This window comes from Dermacentor variabilis, chromosome 4, assembly GCF_050947875.1.
Source record: "Dermacentor variabilis isolate Ectoservices chromosome 4, ASM5094787v1, whole genome shotgun sequence".
NCBI lineage: Eukaryota > Metazoa > Arthropoda > Arachnida > Ixodida > Ixodidae > Dermacentor > Dermacentor variabilis.
The window spans coordinates 205,590,836-205,610,352 of record NC_134571.1 but is presented as its reverse complement, the minus strand read 5'-3'; the positions used below and the strand labels follow the sequence as shown (position 1 = coordinate 205,610,352).

At 46.4% G+C, this 19,517-nt stretch overlaps 1 long non-coding RNA gene across 1 annotated transcript in view; it reads right to left on the bottom strand.

Moving 5' to 3' along the window:
- The window catches only part of LOC142578142 (uncharacterized), a 116,666-nt gene extending 114,127 nt beyond the window's left edge, over positions 1 to 2,539 (bottom strand). Inside the window, exon 1 of the long non-coding RNA XR_012827186.1 lies at positions 2,517 to 2,539. This is a non-coding gene — a long non-coding RNA (uncharacterized LOC142578142). The remainder of the gene's footprint in view (positions 1 to 2,516) is intronic.
- Between the last annotated feature and the right edge of the window lie 16,978 nt (positions 2,540 to 19,517).

The following is a 19,517-nucleotide window of genomic DNA, read 5'->3' as shown; positions in this document are numbered from 1 at the left end:
ACAAAAGGTAAAGCATAGGAAGTCTCACTGCTCTTCCGCCTAAATGACATTCAGTTTCATTTATCATGTCCACTTCCATCCTTATCGTAACAGGAACAGGAAGACAGCAGTGTGGCTCAGAAAGCAGACGAAGGAAATGATATCCTAGCTGACATAAAGAGTAAAAAAGGGTGCTGGTCAGGCCATGACATGCAGACTTAAGACATCATTAATTAGCTCTAAGAAGATAACGGACGACAGCTGGAAGCACATGGGACAGAACTCTGGGCTTCAACTGCAGTTTTTGCTACACAGAAACATAGGATTCACGGGATGCGCGGAACCTCGATGCACGGAAGCAACATTCATCTTTCCCTTTCCCCGTCTGACACAGGAGGTATCTGAGCAAATCGATGGACAGGTTAATTTTGAGATCCGAACACTCTTATTTTGTGAGGACCAGGGACGGGGGGGCTTACACACTTATCACCCGCTTTTTTGATACAAAATGATTCGAATATTTTCATATCGACCTGTTTCTAGAGCCGCCTGAGCATACGAGTGCTCTGAAACTGCACGGTGCACGAGCACCTACTGCAATGATCGGCCAGACGGCCACCAGCCACTGACAGCTGCCCTATCTATGTTCCCTCAAGCGGTCATTTAAACACCGACCTGTCTGGCTTGAGGGAACATAGGGAAGTACTTTAGTGGCTGGTGGCCACCTGGCCGATCATCGCCATAGGTGCTCCTGCACTGAGCAGTTTCAAAGCATTCGTGTACTTGGGCGGCTCCGGAAGCAGGTTCATAGAAAAATATACGAACCGCTTTGCATATAAAAAAGGCGAAATAGGTGTGTAAGCACCCGTCTCTGGCTCTTACCAAGAGTGTTCGTATGCGCAATTAACCTGTTCACTGATTTGTTCCGATAGCTGCTGTGTTGTTTCCGTGCGTCAACATTATGCACATCCCTTGAATCCCGTGTTTCTGTGTAGCAAAAATTTCAGTTGAAGTCTATAGAGTTCTGTCTTATGTGCTTTTTGATGTCGTCTGTCGTCTTTTTTGCGCTAGTTAACGATGTCTCAAGTTGGTAATGACAACCGACTAGCCCAAGTGTATTCTTTAACCATTTAATGCATAGGGCAGATAATCGGCGCCATATTCGAGTTACATAATGAATGCCAAGGGGAGAGAAGGGTAGTCGAGGACGATAGAAAATTGGACAGCATGATGAAGTCAGGAAATTTGCAGGCTTCACTTCGAATCAGCTAGCGCAAGACAGAGGTAATTGGAGATCAGTAGGAGAGGTCTTCACCGTCCAGTGGGAAAAAAAATGTAGGCCAATTGTAATGAAAAAAGTATACCTGTCGGCTCAAACGTCTTCACTGTCTTTTCAGTAATGTGTAGGACCAAGACGGTCAGTCGGTTAGCATGCGATTGCTTCATGCTGACTGTAACTGCTTGGGCACAGGAAAACTCATTGTGAATACCACCCGACATCGACCACTTAATAAATGAACCTCTCAAAACTGCAAATACAATTAAGCATTTACCACCTATTAAAGCCAAGAATAGTTACAATAACCATAATCTTTATAACTAGATATAAGAATAAGGTAGTGAAACATACAGTAGCCGTAGGACGTTCAGTGAAATTTCTTTCTGAAATACTGTCGACCACTGACAGGACGCCTTAGGCAGGGTTCGGTCACACAACAAGAAAACATAAATAGGAGTGGAAATAAGCATGCCTACGTGAAACCAAGAAACGAATTCAAGGACGACAAAAAAATTTATTAGGCTCCGTGTACTTGTAAAAAAGATAAATTTATAAACAAATCGCGTAACCGCGCGTTCATCCGCAACAGCACGAGAGCTACTAAGCGAATGAGCACAACTGAAAATGAAGGATAGGTACATAGTCGGGATAGTCGTGGTTCTTTTGTTCTGTATTAGTTATAGTGATGAAAGCACAAGCACTCTAAGCCACCTGCGCCATTACCTACCACGCGACCTTCGACAAAAAAAATTGAGTGCAATTACACAAGGGACGTTTAATACGGTTGTCACACTGTACATTTTTGGCCGCGATCAATCCTGACTGAGATCGAATTTCTGGTCGCGTTTGGCTTCCTTACTCAATCTGCGGACGGAAGCCAATCGCGGTCGAAAATTTCGATTAGAACGCACTGAATCGTGATCGAAAGTGACCGTGTGACACCGGTATAAGTCTGCACCCATCTTTAATTACAGAATAAGCTAATTATCCAAACGAAATATTATTTACCTGCCTGCGCCGAATACTGACGCGTAGCAAAACTTAATTCTCTACAACTCTATGTGCTGTTACAATTGGTTGAGGACACGAGAACAATGACATTTCTTTTTCACATTCGGTGCCCGTAGGCACCGCCTGAGGTACACATAATTCACTCACATTTAACACACCTTGTGCTTTAAAGAAATCACGCGAAAATTAATGCCACAATGACGCACCGCAATAACGCGACGCTGAGCGTGACTACGTGCATACGTACCTTTTATCCGAGCAGGCCGTGCGCATCAGTTTGAAGGCGGAGCGCTGTCACGATGTGTTCTCTGTGCACGTCATTTCGTCTAAGTAGTGGAAGGACGACGTTGACGATAGATTCCGCCGAAACAAAAGCGTCCACTTCATCACTGTTCAGGCCGAATGGAAGGCGTTTTCTCCTTTGTCCCGAATCACGGCCGTCGTAGGCATAGTAAACCCACGATCACAAAGAGACGCCGATGTTGTAGGCCACTGCAGCCTTTCTTTCTCATGCATATTCTCGTCGCCTTTAGTACGGACGCTCGCTTCACGTCAATGAGCACAAAAGTACACGAAAAAAAACCAGGTGTTGCAACTAAACGCAGCAATAAACTTATCTAATTACTCACCACTTCAAGACTGTCACGGAGAACACACAACCATGCACCCGGCGACCCGCCGCGAGACTCAACAGCGATAGCGGCGATACCCGTCGGTGGAAGTTCTGCAATTTCGTTTTCGTTTTCAAGGCATAAAAGCAAATATTATTTTGAACTACGTGTGTATATTACTTTCCAAGCTATTTATTTTACGCTACGTCTAAGCCTTTTTCTGTGTCTACGGCTAGTTTCATTGGAAATTTATTTGCACTAGCATTGGCTGATATCAATATTAATGGAACGGTAAGAGTGGGCTGGTGGTAGCCGCGTGGAACTCTATGTAACGGATAAGTGAATTCACTTTCTCGCTTTCTTTTTCTTTGCTTGGACGTTCATTTGTAAAAAGAGGCGGCCCTTTGTGATTGTATAAGATGCAGAGGTACTTGCGAGTCTGTCTTTTCTTTTTTGCACAGAGAAAGAGAGAGAGAAAGAAAGCTTTAATTTGCATTTTCTAGAAGTCCATAATGCTCATATTTCTGAACTGGAGTGCTCACGCAAATTTTAAATAGCTTGGACGAACGACAGATATAGAAGTACTTGCATGATAGCTTGTACTTGCATGGACGAAAGCACGAAATTTAGCATGTACAGAATTACACGAAAACCTTAAGTTTCCAAGTACGAAAAGTATTTCTTTCTTTGCGTGGTGTCATGATTGTGCAGCCAGAGCGGATCCAGTTCTCGCTTTTTTTCTTTTTTTTTAGAGCGGGTGAGCGAGTGGGGCAGATGACAGCTCAAACGACAGAAAAAATATAACGACTGCCAAAGGTGGACAGCACAGTGATTTGTCGTTGTTATAAGCTGGTGTCGGTCTTTGTCTTATTTCAGTTGCTTAGAATGCCAGTTGGACGGGTAATGAGGAAGATATATTCACAATCGAGGTATTTTGTGCATACGGTAGACAAGCCATTTTCAACCCAATTACTCTCGCCCTCAAACTACCACTAGAATCGCAATTTAGTATTGTTCTCATTCAATAGCTTCGCCTATACCATCACCGAACCCCTTTGCACTGCGAGGATGCAGCTGTGGTAAAGGCTATTGAATGACAACAATTGATTCCTTCTTAGCAAAGTATGGGAACTGTGATGACTGACAGAATGATACGCTAAACATATTCGTGCTCCCTCTTCCTCCCTGGATATGGTCAACTAAAAAAGCAGGCCATTCTGACACCTCCAACCAAAAACTCTCGTCCATAGACTACGTACGTCCTGCGCGCGCGTCCTCCCAAGGCACGTAAGTTTTTTTTCTGCAATGTCCCCCCTAGCCACAGGAAACCTATAACTACCAGTAAAAACAAACAATGTAATAATAATAATAATAACAATAAAAAGAAGAGGCAGATCCCGCGCTCTGTGGGAATCGATATAAGCTCAGCTTGCTGGTCTATTTGCGTACACTGAAGATATTTGGCGATGATGTTCACGGCCTACCACAGTCGTGATGTGATGTGTAATGTTATAATGCAGAGTATTTGCTCCAGGCGCGGTTGTGCGCCATTGTTCGTAACTTCCGAGAAAGTTAACGCTCTAATTCCCTCACACGAGCGCATCGCATCGAGGCTGAAGCGTTGATTTGCATGACAGCCGCTTGCGTGTTGTCTTGACGCTGCGGTGCTTTAGTGCTGCTTTGCGTCAGTTATCCACATGGCAAAATTACACGGTGTTTGTTTTCTTTAGAAATAGCAGAAACGTGCCCTATCACACATTCAAGTAAATTACTACTGTTTGCCCGCAACTGTTGCCATGTCTAGTCGTAGTGTTTCTTTTATTGAGGAGACCTCAAACGAAGCATGCTTTGTGATAGAGCCCTTCCCTTCTCCGGCGATCATCCCATGTATGCGAGCTGCCACGTGCGAAAAGTGCCTATTATTCACCCATTTCGTCTGAGTGTTGGCTTTAGGCATTCTCTTGTCTCCTCTTAGTATCCTGCTATCTCTCCTCTGGGCTGATGCACATCAGCACAAAAGTAGGCGCTGCACCGTCTGCAATATTTCTGCAAGGGGGGGGGGGGGGGGGAGTTACATCGTAGTTACAGTCTTCCAGAGGGCGTTGTGTCAATGGCCAGGGTGTTTCAGTGGGCATTGTGACGACGACCAAGCAGCTCCAGAGAATATTGTAGCGACGCTTACGAAGTTTTCGCTAAAAGTGCTCGCACACGTCTCCTCCACATCCCTCTCATGTACATTATACACGCTCTCAAACCACCCACTGACGCGGCTCGCAAGGCAGTGACAACAGCAGCAGCAGAATTGGAAAGGTCCAGGGAGGAGACATAGAGAGCTTCGCTTCAAAATCTGGCAGAACGCCCCTGTGCACACTGCAACCTGTCATCCAGAGCTCCGCTGTTTTGACCGAGTTCAATTTCCTTCTACAAAGTAGTTCTTTCCCGTATTCAGCATGTGCGCCTGTCCTACCCGTCTCGCGAAGGGAGACGGGCGGGTCTCGCGCGAGTCTGCATATGCTAAGACATGTCTCGACACTGTTCCGTGTGCAAAGATGGGTCTGCAAATGCCCCGCCAATTTCTGGAATCTTATCATATCTACATTGATTGGCCTAATGTCATATTCATGCATGCACTAATACTGTCTCCAACTTGCGAGAGGAAATATTTGAGAGAATAGCGCTACCAGTCGGTGTTGTAAATATTGTATGCATCGCAAATTATACGTTGGTTCTCTATGCTTTCTCACATTATTCTGCTTTTCTTCTTGAGCACTCCGTTCTGGCAGGTTTCTGTAAGCCCCCCCCCCCACCCCGATAGAACTTTCCTTTCCTACAACTACTAAATTAATAGCTTCTTTGTGTACAGCCAGCTTCGCAAATTGACGCGGACGCGAAGCCATGAGCGTTTTGCACGGCTCTTTCTGTAGATGCTGCTTGAGCAAAGAATTGTGGTGGGTGAGAAGGCTCAAGTTTGCCTACGAAGCTACCTTGTTTATAAATGTGAGAGAAGCAGAACGGACTAGGTTTATTGACTCGGCGAAAGAATGTCAGGTGGGGTCAAAGCTTTCCGAGTCGGCGTATCTTGTGTCCGCGTTGGCAATTATAAGCTATGGTTAGTCACGCCCTTTTCTTCCTGTGCTGTCGTGCTTGACAGAAAGCTAGACGACCGCATTGCTTTGGAGCAATTCTGGCGAGCCCAACTGCATGCTGCCACGTGGCCTGTTCATTTTGCTGGATTCCTGGCGTCCCAAAAGCAAGAGCTGCAGTAGTTCTGCCTTGCTGAATACGTTTTCAACATTTTTCTTTTGGTTAAATATTCAATACTAGAAAAATTACGTGCGCGTTTTTAAATCCCGTGGAATTTGCGCGTGACGACATTTGAAATCTGTGTGCCACCTAGCCCATTATGACATAATAGATAGTACTACTCCAGCAACAGGTTTTTCGCAGGACATATCTAAATGGCTCATCGAAACAGACAGTGAAACGGGGGGGGGGGGGCCTATCTTCAGGAATCTTGTCGGCATTGAAAGCCCTACATGTCTCGGGGGGAAGGGGTTGGGGCGGGGGAGGGCCCGCTTTTTGGATCCGCCACTGGTTTCTATTGCCGTGGCGCACGCTGTATCTTCGTACAGCTGTATGCTTGCGAATGTAATAAAAATAAATAAGAACACCCTTGCACCCTCCTCCAATATTCTTAGTCAGTGCACCCTTTTGGTAGGTTTAAGGGTGCTGTGACATCTAGAACTGCTTTATGTTCCGCAAAAAGTCATGATGACGGGATGTTTCTTGAATGAAAACACCCTTCAAGGGTGCTATGATTTGCAATTCTCACCATCAAGGGTGTAAATTATTTTACTGTGTACATGACGAAGCCTTATACTATGCGGCAATAAACGAATGCAGCCGTATATCTTTCAAAGGTTGCTGGGAGCTGCTTGGGTAGCAGCGCGCGAGCGCGCATCTGTTTCATATTTAGCGGATTTCACGGGCTTTACTTTCTTTAAGCGAAGCTTTCTATGTTTCACTGATTCGTCCGTGACCGCCGAAAACGCAGTGCAGGAAAGCGAACTTATACATCTGCGCATGAACACTACAGTTTACATTCGCAGTACCACGCCAGCGTCGACTGGCCGGTTCGTCAGTGCCTGATAACGGCGCGAAGCGACGAGCTCAGTAAGATTAGCGCATGCACACAAAGTTCACTGGAAGTGCAAGTTGCGCCTGCTAAACATGACACCACCCCTGTCGCGATTAACTGAGCTTGCCTGCTTATCGGAGACAGCAAGCGCGCTTGAACACGGGCTCGTCTTAGGATCTGGAAAAGCAAAATCAAAGCCCTTTTCTTACAGAAATGTGGTTATCGCCACGCTAACCAGACGACCTGTATATATCTGCACTGCAGTACGCGCGTCACGCAACGCATTCGCCGCCGTCACCATGGATAGGCCGCCTATGCAGCGCACGGCAGAAGAGGCTGCCGTACGCGAACGTAAGCGCGATCATGCCCGTCAGGCCGATCCCGTGTATCGGCAACGCTACAGAACTGCTTGTTGGACTAGCTGGTGCTTGCTAAAAGACATGCTTTTCGCCGCAATTAAACACTCACAAAAGGAAGACACATAAAGACAACACGGGCGGCACTCCCACATGGCTTCTGCAACGCCATGCAGAAGCCATGTGCGAGACGCTTGTGCAGTCGAGATGCCTACTGGCCTTGTGATCGACGGCGTGTATATCAGACGGAAGACGTTTCGTTGTGACGCGGTAGCGTTCCTGGCAGAAACGTTGAAGACGTTAAAGCCACATAGTACGCTGATCCTCGTGTGCTGTGACTTTAACATCGATGTGGTGAAAGAGCACGCAAATGGATCTATAGTTTCATGCTAGGTCGCTACTCGTTGAAACTGAACATGCTACAGACACCCACGACGCAACACCGTTCCTGCATTGATCTCACGCTTGCAAGCTGGCTGTGTCACGCTGCGATGGCAGAGCCTCTCTGAGCGTCTACCACAGCGATCACAAGGTCGCTGTGGTAGTCATTCGTGCAATTGTGAGTGTGTGAGGCTACAAGATCTAGTATAAAGGCTATGCAAATTAACGAAATGTTCTTTCAACGTCAACGTTCGAAAAGTACAATCCTATATAAGCAATAAATCACATATACATAGCATCGGGTCCCTAAGCATTTCCTGGGTTCGTTGCGTAGTCGTTGGTTTTGGACTTTGATTAAGTTCGCATTGGGGGAAAGCTTCGTGTTCAGCCATCTTTCTTTACGAAAGTGGCTTTGATTTGCTTGGGAAAAACAACCAGGCCCGCTTCATGACCAAATAAATGTTTGATTCGGGGGTTACTTAAGGTGCCCTACAACTTTGTAATTGACATGTGTGCGATTGAAGCAATAATTAAAAGTTCCCAGATTAAAAGATTAAAAGCAATTATTTGATGCTTCGTGATGAAACAAATTCTGGCTGTTAATACATACGACTTCCGCTACTATGCACTCTGTACGTTTTCTCTAGAGTTTTTTTTTTTCGTTTTTTAATCTTCATTCAAGTTAACTGGGACACCCGGTATATTGCGACTGCGTGCTGGCAATGTCCCCTGAAACATATGTTTTGTCTGGTCATCTGTATTGGTTTCATTATTCTAGACCAATAAAAGTAACGTTGCTTTTGAAACCACTCTGGCACTGTCACTTTTTTTCATCGCATTCGCTTATTTTCTTATGTGCGCCATGCGCTATTAGTACAGTTTAATGACACGCTGCCGCGTCACCTTAGGCGAGTCGCTACCAGTTCATATATAACTTAGCCTTCATGCATGTCTAGAGACACTGACGTCAGCAAAACTTGATTTGGCGGTCTCGCGGCACCAAACACCATAGATGCGAGCGCACACACGCAAACACTCGCGTGCGCACATACACACAATCAGGCTTAAGCGACAGAGCCATTGTATGACCTTCAGGCGTGCGTCTATTTGTCGTACAAAAATCCCTCACGTGACCTCATCCTAGGTGCCTAGGGACAGCATCGTTTAGGGATTTTCGAGAAGGCGCGATGCTGGCGCCGAGCTACGCCGTAGTGGCGTGTTCGTCCTCGGCGTGATCGTTCTCTGGACCGCGCGTTGTTCAACATTGCTCATGTGATTGCGCGTGCGTTGCTTGTGTGTTGGTTGTAGGTTCTGTGTTACTTGGCGGAAAGCCGTGAGTAGTGGCGGTGCGGCAGTGCGGCAGTGCGGCTTTGGCCTCGGTGAGCTCTGGCAGTACAGAATCTGCGTTGTGTGACCGGTGCTTTCTGAGAACCCGGCGGTGGTGACAATTGAAATATCGAAGTTTCCTAGCGCCTCGGCAGCGAAGTTCTGCGAACCGCGATGTGGCGTCGCCGTGTCTGACTTTGCTTAACGGACATCGAGGGATGTGCTGCTCGCTGCAAGTCATGCAAATGCAACTGCGTCGAGCGCCCACTGTTCAGCGCTGAATGTGTGTTTGGTGTGCTGTGCTTGAAACGAGTGGTTCAGCCGTGCAGCGGGGGTGGCGGAGGAGCAGAGTGGCTTAGGGGCTCCGTTTGCGCGTTCACAGACATGTGCTCCCGTCTTGGTCTCATTAGCGGCTGTCGTGGGACTGTGGTTGTGCTAGCTCCTTGCCTAGAAGGAAGCTTACGACGCTAACACACAGCATGTGCACGTTCTTCCGCGCTCTATGTCCTTTGCATGACGGCCCAGTGGAAGACGAGACATATGTCTGTGTTCTTTGCGTTTGTGTGTTGTAAATTACTTTATATTGTGGAAGTCCTGGGAGCCTTATTACGCAAGGTGTGCGAACGTAAACATAAACACATATGTGTCGGAAATTTTGAATTGCCCATAATACGCTTTACGACTGATAAGCGAGGTACACGGCCTGTGTGAATCAGCTACCGTATGTTGCGACGCTCTTCTGTGTGGTAGACTGATGCATGGTGCGCGTTTATTTCTGTACTGTTGTAAAAACCATTTGTTTATTCACTCAATACAAATGTACGGTATCTTCGCTGCAGTACACTTTAGTTACGCGGTGAAGCATACTTAAAGTGGGAGGGGGCCGCTATCAGCCAGCATAGTATGTCTACTTAGGCGACCTGAGAGGCGGCGGGTGCTCGAGTGTATCGTTGAAGAACTCTTATTATGTCCACTGACAGTGGCCCCTTTTCACTTTTAGTATGCTTCGCCGCTGTACATTGCTTAGGCTTCACCGCGAAATATTAGTGTATTGCGATAAAAATAATCGTAAAAAGCCTGATTATGCAACGTTTCTTTTGTAGCTTGCTAAACCGCAATACAGGGGTGTAAATAAGCATCGTGCAGTAAACCATACTAAGAGTGGAAAGGGCACATAGGTTTACACTGTGCTCATTATTTTCAATTGTGACATAATTTGCAAGTGCATCTGTGCTCGTGGTAAGCTTCATTGACAATCCTGTGTACATTACAAATTCATAATGCAGGGAAGCTTACTAAAGTACATTCGCCATTTTGTAACGTTATTCACCTTCAATGCAGGAGCACAATGCGGATTCATGCCCATGATTTTGGCTGGACTGCACGTGCTCATTGAGAATTGAGTCATCGTTCATAAGTGAACTGGTACTTTGGTCTAAACTGGATGGCTCAAGTTGATATGGAAGTACAATTTTTATTAAGGCGACAAGATGTTGCCGAGATGGTTGCAGCACAGCTTTTTTTTTCTTCCAGGCACCTTTTCTACTTGAAGCTTCCATTGCAGTGTTTCGAGCCTCTTTGAACCAGCACATAGCGTGTATAAAAATTGGACACTGATTGGGAAGATCACCTAAGTTCATGCCTATCTATAGTAAACAGACGTAGCACGACCAGACAAAATAAAAGAAGGGGGCGGGCTGCAGCAATACTAAGTGTTAAATGGTGCTTTATCCTTTCCCTTGAGTTTTCTGTTCTTATGGATCCTTCACAGTAACCATGCGAGTGCCGAACTTGAGCTTGTTGGTTTCAAGTCTCATGGTTGTTACTAACAGAACAGTGTGATAAACGAACAAGGGCTTGGAGGCATCCGTTCACCTTGCTTGCCGCATGGTGCTGCTCCATAAGCACCGTGAGCGTCCAGGCCAACTAGGAAGGGAGGTTTGTTGCAATTGCTTCTGAACTGTATTGCCACCAAACCAACAGTGCTCTCAATGACAGCTTTTAGACAGTAGAATGCTTGCACCCAGCAAAGTCGTAAGAAGGAAGTATTCAGGAGGTGCAAAGTGGGCTTTTCAAGCTCGCAGCATTACTGAAGGGGCTTTGCCCATCTGCCCTCTTTATGGATACACAAAGATGATTTCCTCTTTAAGAGGGATTGTTTCAGAGGTTGTTACATGGCAACAGTGTTGGGTGTTTAGTAGCTTGTCTTTGCCCACTTTTAATAATCTGTTCCTTCTCCAGTGCCCCTGTGAAGTGCCTACTTTTTGGACACAATGTGCTCTCCATGCATGCATGCATTTTTAGCTTGTAAAGACATCTATTACCGCTTGCCTCAAGCTGGCCCTTGCTGATGTCACCCAAGAAGGCATTGGGGAGTGTGGTAATGTACACTTACAAAACACTGTTGATACCAGTGAAACCAAATTAATGGAGCTGCTGTTCTTTTTTTGTCCACTCCATCCTGGTTAGCTACAATAAGCAATGTCCGAACAGAAGGCATATGTAGTTGGTTGTGCACAGCCTGCACACTAAGACTTGTTTGCATATTATGACCTTAGCACAGTGCTTATATGTAAAACCTTCCGATGTGTTGATGACTTCATTCGCTTTATCGTACTTTGCCTGATGGATCCAGCAAGTGCCTGAGCCAGCAAGTGGGTCAACCAGATGTTCAACAGGCTTCCCAGTAGTTTTCCCAGAGTCTCCTTTACCAGGGTGCTGCTCATAGATATCTGTTTTCTTGACCTTGCACTGCACTTCAACTATGGCCACACCTGCTAAACCTGTAGTATGCGATCAAAAAAGTGCTATACATCATGTTGCTCCAAACACGTGACATATGCTACAAGGCCTTGAGGAACACCCTCATTTACGCCCTCATCATACTGTACGGTGCTTCGCATGATAAGAGCAATGATTAACATCTGCTGGTTTTTCAGTGTTTCTCCAGCGTTTCTCCAGTGTTTTTCCAGTGTTTCTCCAGTGTTTTTCAGCTTCTCCAGTTTGCTGAAAGATATGCCGAGTGTTTCATATGCAATAGACTGCAGCCGGAGAAGTGCATAAAACAAGCGTCACTATAACCACATATGTCACAATATGAAAGAAGGGCACTGAGTGTACAGGCGGTTTACTTCATGTCCAACAAGCTTGGTTCTCCCTTTGCTAGTGAGTAAACTCAACTTGGCATGAATACATGGCCTCTGACAAACTATGTGCCAGATGCTGTGTCCCCTGCAAAGCTGAAGATGTGTATGAGATTCTGACACCCTGCACCGGCTTTTACACTGGGCAAACAGGCTACTATAAAAACAACTGCCTTTACTAATATGCTAATAACATGAAAACGGGCAGAAATTTGGCTATTCATTGGACCCAACTGCAGGGGCAAGCCACTCTTCCACCAGATGTGTGTTTTTCACAGAAACTGGAGCTATACAAATGCAGATAAAAACAATGATGTTTGAACGTAGTAGAGTTGAACTATATTCTGCACAAGCAGTGCTACCTGCAGCACTGGTACCTTATAGCCACAATTCATGGATGCACCACCATGCAAAGGCACTATTCTTGAATTATTATCATCTATTATATTTATGGTGGCCATATATTGCAATTACATATCATCCACATTGTGTGCAATATAGTTAAATGTCAATTATGATAGCCATTCCTAATCTGAAATGCAACAAAAGAGCAAATATAGGCAACAAATTGCAATTCAAAGAGACAAAAGACAACCAGTGCACAGGATAAGTGAGAGACTTCCGTTTATTGAAAAAGATATATCACATGTGTCATGCCACCAGCAGTGGGTAGCAATCTTTCAAGCTTGGGTGACAGAGGCAAAACTTAGGAAAATACTACAATCACGCTGTAAAACGGCTTTGGACACACAAAACCGACATCATATTGTACAGAATGAAAGGGCAAGACTCCATCTAAGAACAGTCTATGGCACCACATAGTTGACATGGTGTAAAAATGTTGCAATGCCGTACCCATAAAGAAAAAGGAACAAACACAGAAAAGAGCCTTAAAATGCAATGTGCATAGTCTGAAACCAAGAAAAAACAACTCGAAAAAGGTTTCGCTAAGTCTTTCAACGATTAAAATTGTCAAACTGTCTCATCACTTCTTAATGAACCTACACAGCTGAAAAGGAAGGAAGGAAGGAAAGCCGAATATCAGGGCTGCAGAAAATGTCACCGAATAAATATACTTTGTTTACCAACGATACCTGTCGTTTAGTTGTGGTCTGTGTATAAACTTTTTCTGTTTAGAATGGTTTAGCGGATAGGGAAAAAATGATCATAAGAGCGCCAGGTGTATGCATAGTCTACGCATAAAAAGCCACTGCTTTCTGGCTTTTTTTTCACTTTACTACTATTCATGAGTGCTTAAGTGCCCTAATAGCACTGCTAACATCCTACTACAAAACACAAAATTGGGCAAGTTGAGGCATAAAGAAAATTGCAGTTTCACTCATAATGTAAAACAATGATGCAGTAGCTAGTGAAATATGTGCAAGCTTACTTCATGCAGTGTTTGTTGAAGTGAACACTTGCCAATGCAAGTCGGTAATCTCCTTAAAAAAGTCAAATAAGTAAGAGTGGCATTTATTTGTGGGAGTTTTGCCTCCCAGTGTTGAAGTGGAAAGACTCGGCTTTTCTTCCTCCTCTTTCATATGCGGACTTGGCCACTGGTCTACACCGAAACAATCCTTTAGCTTCTTACTGCTGAATTCGTTTTGGTTTTCTCAAATTTATATTTAGGCTACCCATTGCTAGGTCTCGCGCTTAATCAAAGAATGAATCAATTCTCAAAGAGTATGTGCAGTGCAGCTAAAAGCAGGGGCAAGAATCCCCATTGTGCTCCTGCATTGAAGGTGAATAACACCTACCATAGTGGCGAATGTGCTTTAATAAGCTTCCCTGCAATATAAATTTGTAATGTACAAAGAATTGTTAATGAAGCTTAACACGAGCACAGATGCACTTGCAAATTATGTCACAATTGAAAATAATGAGCACAGTGTAAACCTATGTGCCCTTTCCACTCTTAGTATGCTTTACTGCACAATGCTTATTTACACCTGTATTGCGGTGTAGCAAGCTACGAAAGAAACGTTGCATAATCAGGCTTTTTACGATGATCTTTCTCGCAATAGACTAATATCACGCGGTGAAGCCTAAGCAATGTACTGCGGCGAAGCATACTAAAAGTGAAAAGGGGCCACTGTCAGTGGACATAATAAGAGTTCTTCAATGATACACTCGCGCACCCGCCGCCTCTCAGGTCGCCTAAGTAGACATACTATGCTGGCTGATAGCGGTCCCCTCCCACTTTTAGTATGCTTCACCGCTTAACTAAAATGTACTGCGGCGAAGAAGCCGTACATTTGTACTGAGTGAATAAACAAATGGTTTTTACAACAGTACAGAAATAAACGCGCACCATGCATCAGTCTACCACACGGAAGAGCGTCGCAACATACGGCAGCTGACTCACACAGGCCGTGTAGCCCGCTTATCAGTCGTAAAGGGTATTATGGGTAATTCAAAATTTCAGACACATGTGTTTATGTTTACGTTCGCACTCCTTGCGCAACAAGACTCCCAAAACTTCCACAATAGAAAGTAATTTACAACACACAAACTCAAAGAACACAGACATATGTCTTGTTTTCCACTCGGCTGTCATGCAATTAACATATAGCGCGGAAAAACGTGAACATGCTGTGTGTTAGCGTTGTAAACTCCATACTCGGCAAGGAGCTAGCACACCAAAATCCCGCGACAGCCGCTAATGAGACCAAGACGGGAGCACATGTCTGTGAACGCGCAAACGGAGCCCCTAAGCCACTCTGCTCCTCCGCCACCCCCGCTGCACGGCTGAACCACTCGTTTCAAGCACAGCACACCAAACACACATTCAGCGCTGAACAGTGGGCGGTCGACGCAGTTGCATTTGCATGACTTGCAGCGAGCAGCACATCCCTCGATGTCCGTTAAGCAAAGTCGGAGACGGCGACGCCACATCGCGGTTCGCAGAACTTCGCAGCCGAGGCGCTAGGTCACTGCGATATTTCAACTGTCACCACCGCCGGGTTCTCAAGAAAGCACGGGTCACACAACGCAGATTCTGTACTGCCAGAGCTCACCGACGCCAAAGCCGCACCGCCACTACTCACGGCTTTCCGCCAAGTAAGACGGACCCTACAACCAACACACAAGCAACACACGCACAATCACATGAGCAATATTGAACAACGCGCGGTCCAGAGAACGATCACGCCGAGGACGAACACGCCACCACTACGGCGTCGCTCGGCGCCAGCATCGTGCCTTCTCAAACATCCCTAAACGATGCTGTCTCTAGGCGCCTAGGATCAGGTCACGTGAGGGATTTTTGTACGACAAATAGACGCACACGACCTTCAGCGACCTCCAGAACTTTGCCGGCGCACCATAGAGAAAGAAATTTCAACAAGAGCGGACACTCCCATATAGCCCAGCGGCCGAATTGACTGTAGCGCACAAAGCGGATGACTCCTTCCGGTTTCGGTTTTGGGCGCGCGCGTTTTGAACACCAGTTGGTACACGCCGCGCCGGCTCCGCTGCTCGGCGCGGCATTTTTTTTTTTTTCGCTTCTGCTGAAGCTCGCGTGGCCTTGGCGTGGAATCGTTTCATTATTAAGTAAAAATCATTGCGATTGAGCTTTACAAGACTGCGCCGAATCTGTCAGCTGCAATTTCATAAAGAAAACGAAAGACGTCTTCTGAAATGATGAAATGTTTATTTTGCTCCACATAAATGCTCGTTCCGGGCTTCTTCTGCATTCATCCAAAGCTGTGGCACCAGGTAAACAGCAGTCGTTGCCGTGCGATGCTCCACCGGATGCCATCAGCTGAAAGAAAGTAAATTACAAGCATGTATCATTTAGGTATATTGACCTAACAGGAGTATTGCTTGTAGAGGCGAAACGTGCGTAAGTGGTGAATGAGCGGCATTACAGATAAATTCACTTTTAGGTACATTTCGCAGCAAAGACTCCTCCCAAACAATGCCATAAAATTTGAACATACGATTTTCAAGCGCCCCTTCTTTCCCGGGCATTATTTCCTGCACTTTAAGTGCACAAATACACGGGTGACTGCGCGTTTCCAAAACAATGTGGCCTCAGCCGACACGATGGTACGCCAAGTACACAAAGGTGGCTACAACACAGGCTCAGCGAGACCATGTTACACGCTCGCAGAATGCCTTCTAATCGCACTCAAGTCAGACTCGTGGGTGCAACGCCTGTTTTCAGTCGCTCAGAATACATAAATGTCATGCTCTTGAGCTCCTCCGTGTTATCTTTTACACGTCCTGCCGGCGCATGCAACATTCCCGTGTTATCACTCTCACCAATCGCTCGTCGCGTTTTCGAGATGCGTGAGTACCGAAATAAGGTATATGTTGTTGCAGGGCTCTAAAATGCGTCACAACCTTGTCCCACTAAAATTTAGTACACGCAAAACTAACTCACTATGGCCGGCTTGCTTTTTTGCTAACAGCTTCACAACCCCAGGCGCGGCGAGCAAGCCTCAAGATATCCCAAAAAGTTACCAAAGAAATTACAATACTTTTTCGGGTCAGAGAATGCATCACGAACTTCTACCAGTAAGATTCAGTACACGCGAAACTAACTGCGGCACACAGCCGAGCTGCTTTTCGCTAACTGCGTCAATAAGCCGGGCGCGGCAACCGTGCTTCTAAACTACCCCAAATATAACGACGTTAGTTACAATAATGTTGGGGGCCACAGAATGCGCGACAACTTGTCTGTCTTAGGCGCTACGACGTAGTACACGCATGTACGTACACGCGCAAATGCGTCACACGGCCGAGCCGGTTTTCGCCTACTGCGTCAATAAGCCGGGCGCGACAAGCGTGCCCAAAAACTACAGAAATAAGTTACAGTAATGTTGGGGCGCATAGAAAGCGTCGCAGACATCTCCCAGGACGAGGCATTAACTCAAATTAACTGCGCCAGGACGGCGGTGCTGTTTTTCGCTAACTGCGCCACTCGAACTAAGCCTAAATGTGATTAAAATGCGCCGCACACTGTCAAACACAATTTCTCACCTTGCCGTAGTCCAGTAGTGCAGTGGTGCCGTGTCGAAAGGCAGACGACACACAAGAGAAGCATAGAGAACGCCGGGAGCCCAATAAAATGGGCTATATCTAAAACAGACGGGTCGCCGAGCACGTACGACCGTCCTCGCTCACTCCTGCGGCTTGTCTCATTGGCTTGTCTGGCGCATGACGTATGCACGCGCGTCTGGCCTGCCGCTAGCTTGTTGCTAGGCAACGCAACAAAAAGTTGCAAAACATAAGTTCATTTACACGCAAAACTTTTTCACTTTTAGTGGGAAGGAATAAAAAAAATAAAACGTCTGGAAGTTTATTTCACATTCTTTTTTTCTGATGCTCGCGTCAACTAACGGATGTTGTTGAAACTAGGCGTGACGTGTTTCCTGTTGCCAGTTTTTGAAGAGTGTCCCCTCTTGTTGAATTTCTTTCTCTATGGGCGCACTCTTGAAATGATTGTGATAGCACCAGTGACGTCATCAGCTTCCTTTTCACATTCGAGGCCGGCAGTGCAGTATGCGCGGGCTTCAACGGGTCGAATAGAAGGTGTAATTCATGGTGACGCCCTCATGGAACTGAGGCTTCGTGCCACAAATGTGTAGTCACAGCTACGTAAAAAATAGCAGAACAGATAACGTTGGTGTCAGCGGTCCCTTAAAATGCACTCGGAAATTTCACTGCTATGGTGCCAAAAAACATCTTACCGTGAGCAAGCCTCGAAAGACGAATAACGCAAAAACAAGCGACCACACCTCGAAATATAGTTCCCGCGACGTCACCGACTATACCGGTTCTTCTGGATGCTAGTTTTGACGATCTAAACAAAAAATTACGCTACGTTAGCCAGGAACATCGGCACCTATTTCGTCGTACTACTATCGGTTTCGCTGAGCCCATAGCAGACGTTGCTGAATGATTTGCGTCTGTGACGAAGGAGAACCCAGCTCAGACACTCAGCAATATCCACATCAATTCAGACCTCTCGGAGGAAAAGTAGAAAGCGCTGTGCGAGTTGCTCCTTCGGTTGAAGGAGCGCTTCGCATTTTCTTCTAAGGTACGCCAGACGCCCATCACGAGACACCGAATAATCACGTATGACGATGCTCGTCCCATACGACAAGTGCCTTATCGCGTATCGGCGAAAGAGCGTCACGTGATTAATGCACAAGTGAAAGAAATACTTGACGATGACGCCATACAACCATCCCAAAGCCCTTGGTCATCGCCGGTGGTCCTCGTCAAAAAGAAAGACGGAACGCTTAGGTTCTGCGTTGACTATAGAAAGTTGAATAACGTCACAAAAGAAGACGTTTATCCGCTTCCGCGGATCGATGATTCGTTAGATCGACTCCGGCGAACCAGGTATTTTAGAGCGCAGCTCTTTGGCGTCCGTTCCTGGGTTTCGCGTCGTCGTCGGCGTCGTCGTCGGCGTCGGCCTCGTAACCAGCTCCGCCCCCCTTTCATCCCCCCAGCGCTAGCAGCGACCGACTGATACCGCTGGATGCCGCTGACGCCGCTAGAGAGTCAAGATAACGTGACTGCATAGAACACCGTCGCCGCCATGCAGAAAGAGGAGGAAAGGGTCCCCCCCCCCCTGTTCTTGTGTGGCGGATAGCTGGGGTTGACTCACTATCGCCGTCAGCGGCATCAGTCAGTCGCTGCTATCTCTTCCCTCCTCCCTTTATCGTGTTGTCCGCTTGCTGCGCGCGCTTCTGCCCCCATCGTTTGCCGCTGGGTGTACACGCCGCCCCCCTCCGCTTCCGCTTACTGCTGGTTGCTCTCGACGGCGGCGATGAGCCTCCGCTTCGGCGGCGCGAACTGCAGGGTCTTCTCGGCGGCGGCGATGAGCTTCTGCTTCAGCCTCGCTTACTGCTGGTTGCTCTCGACGGCGGCGATGAGCCTCCGCTTCGGCGGCGCGAACGGCAGGGTCTTCTCGGCGGCGGCGCTTAGCCTCTGCTTCCCCCACGGCTGTGACAACCTCGCGAGGCACTTGTATAGATCTCGTCTTTGAGAATCAAGCATTGGTGTACCAAGTCGAACATATATCAGTCTATTTCTCCGACCACAAAGCTTCCTTCATGACTGTCAAGAACTGTTAGTGGAGTCTTTGTTAAAGGAATACGTGTGAAAAATAAAAAAAAATTATGTGATAGCGCATACATGTGTTGCTCGATTTCTTTGCCTCAATCTATCCAAAAGGTGAAACAGCTTATTTGCTGCGCTCAAATTTCGCATTAGGAAGTAACGTAATCGTCGGTAATTTTTCATCCATAGATCTGAATAGCGGATATTGGTAAATCA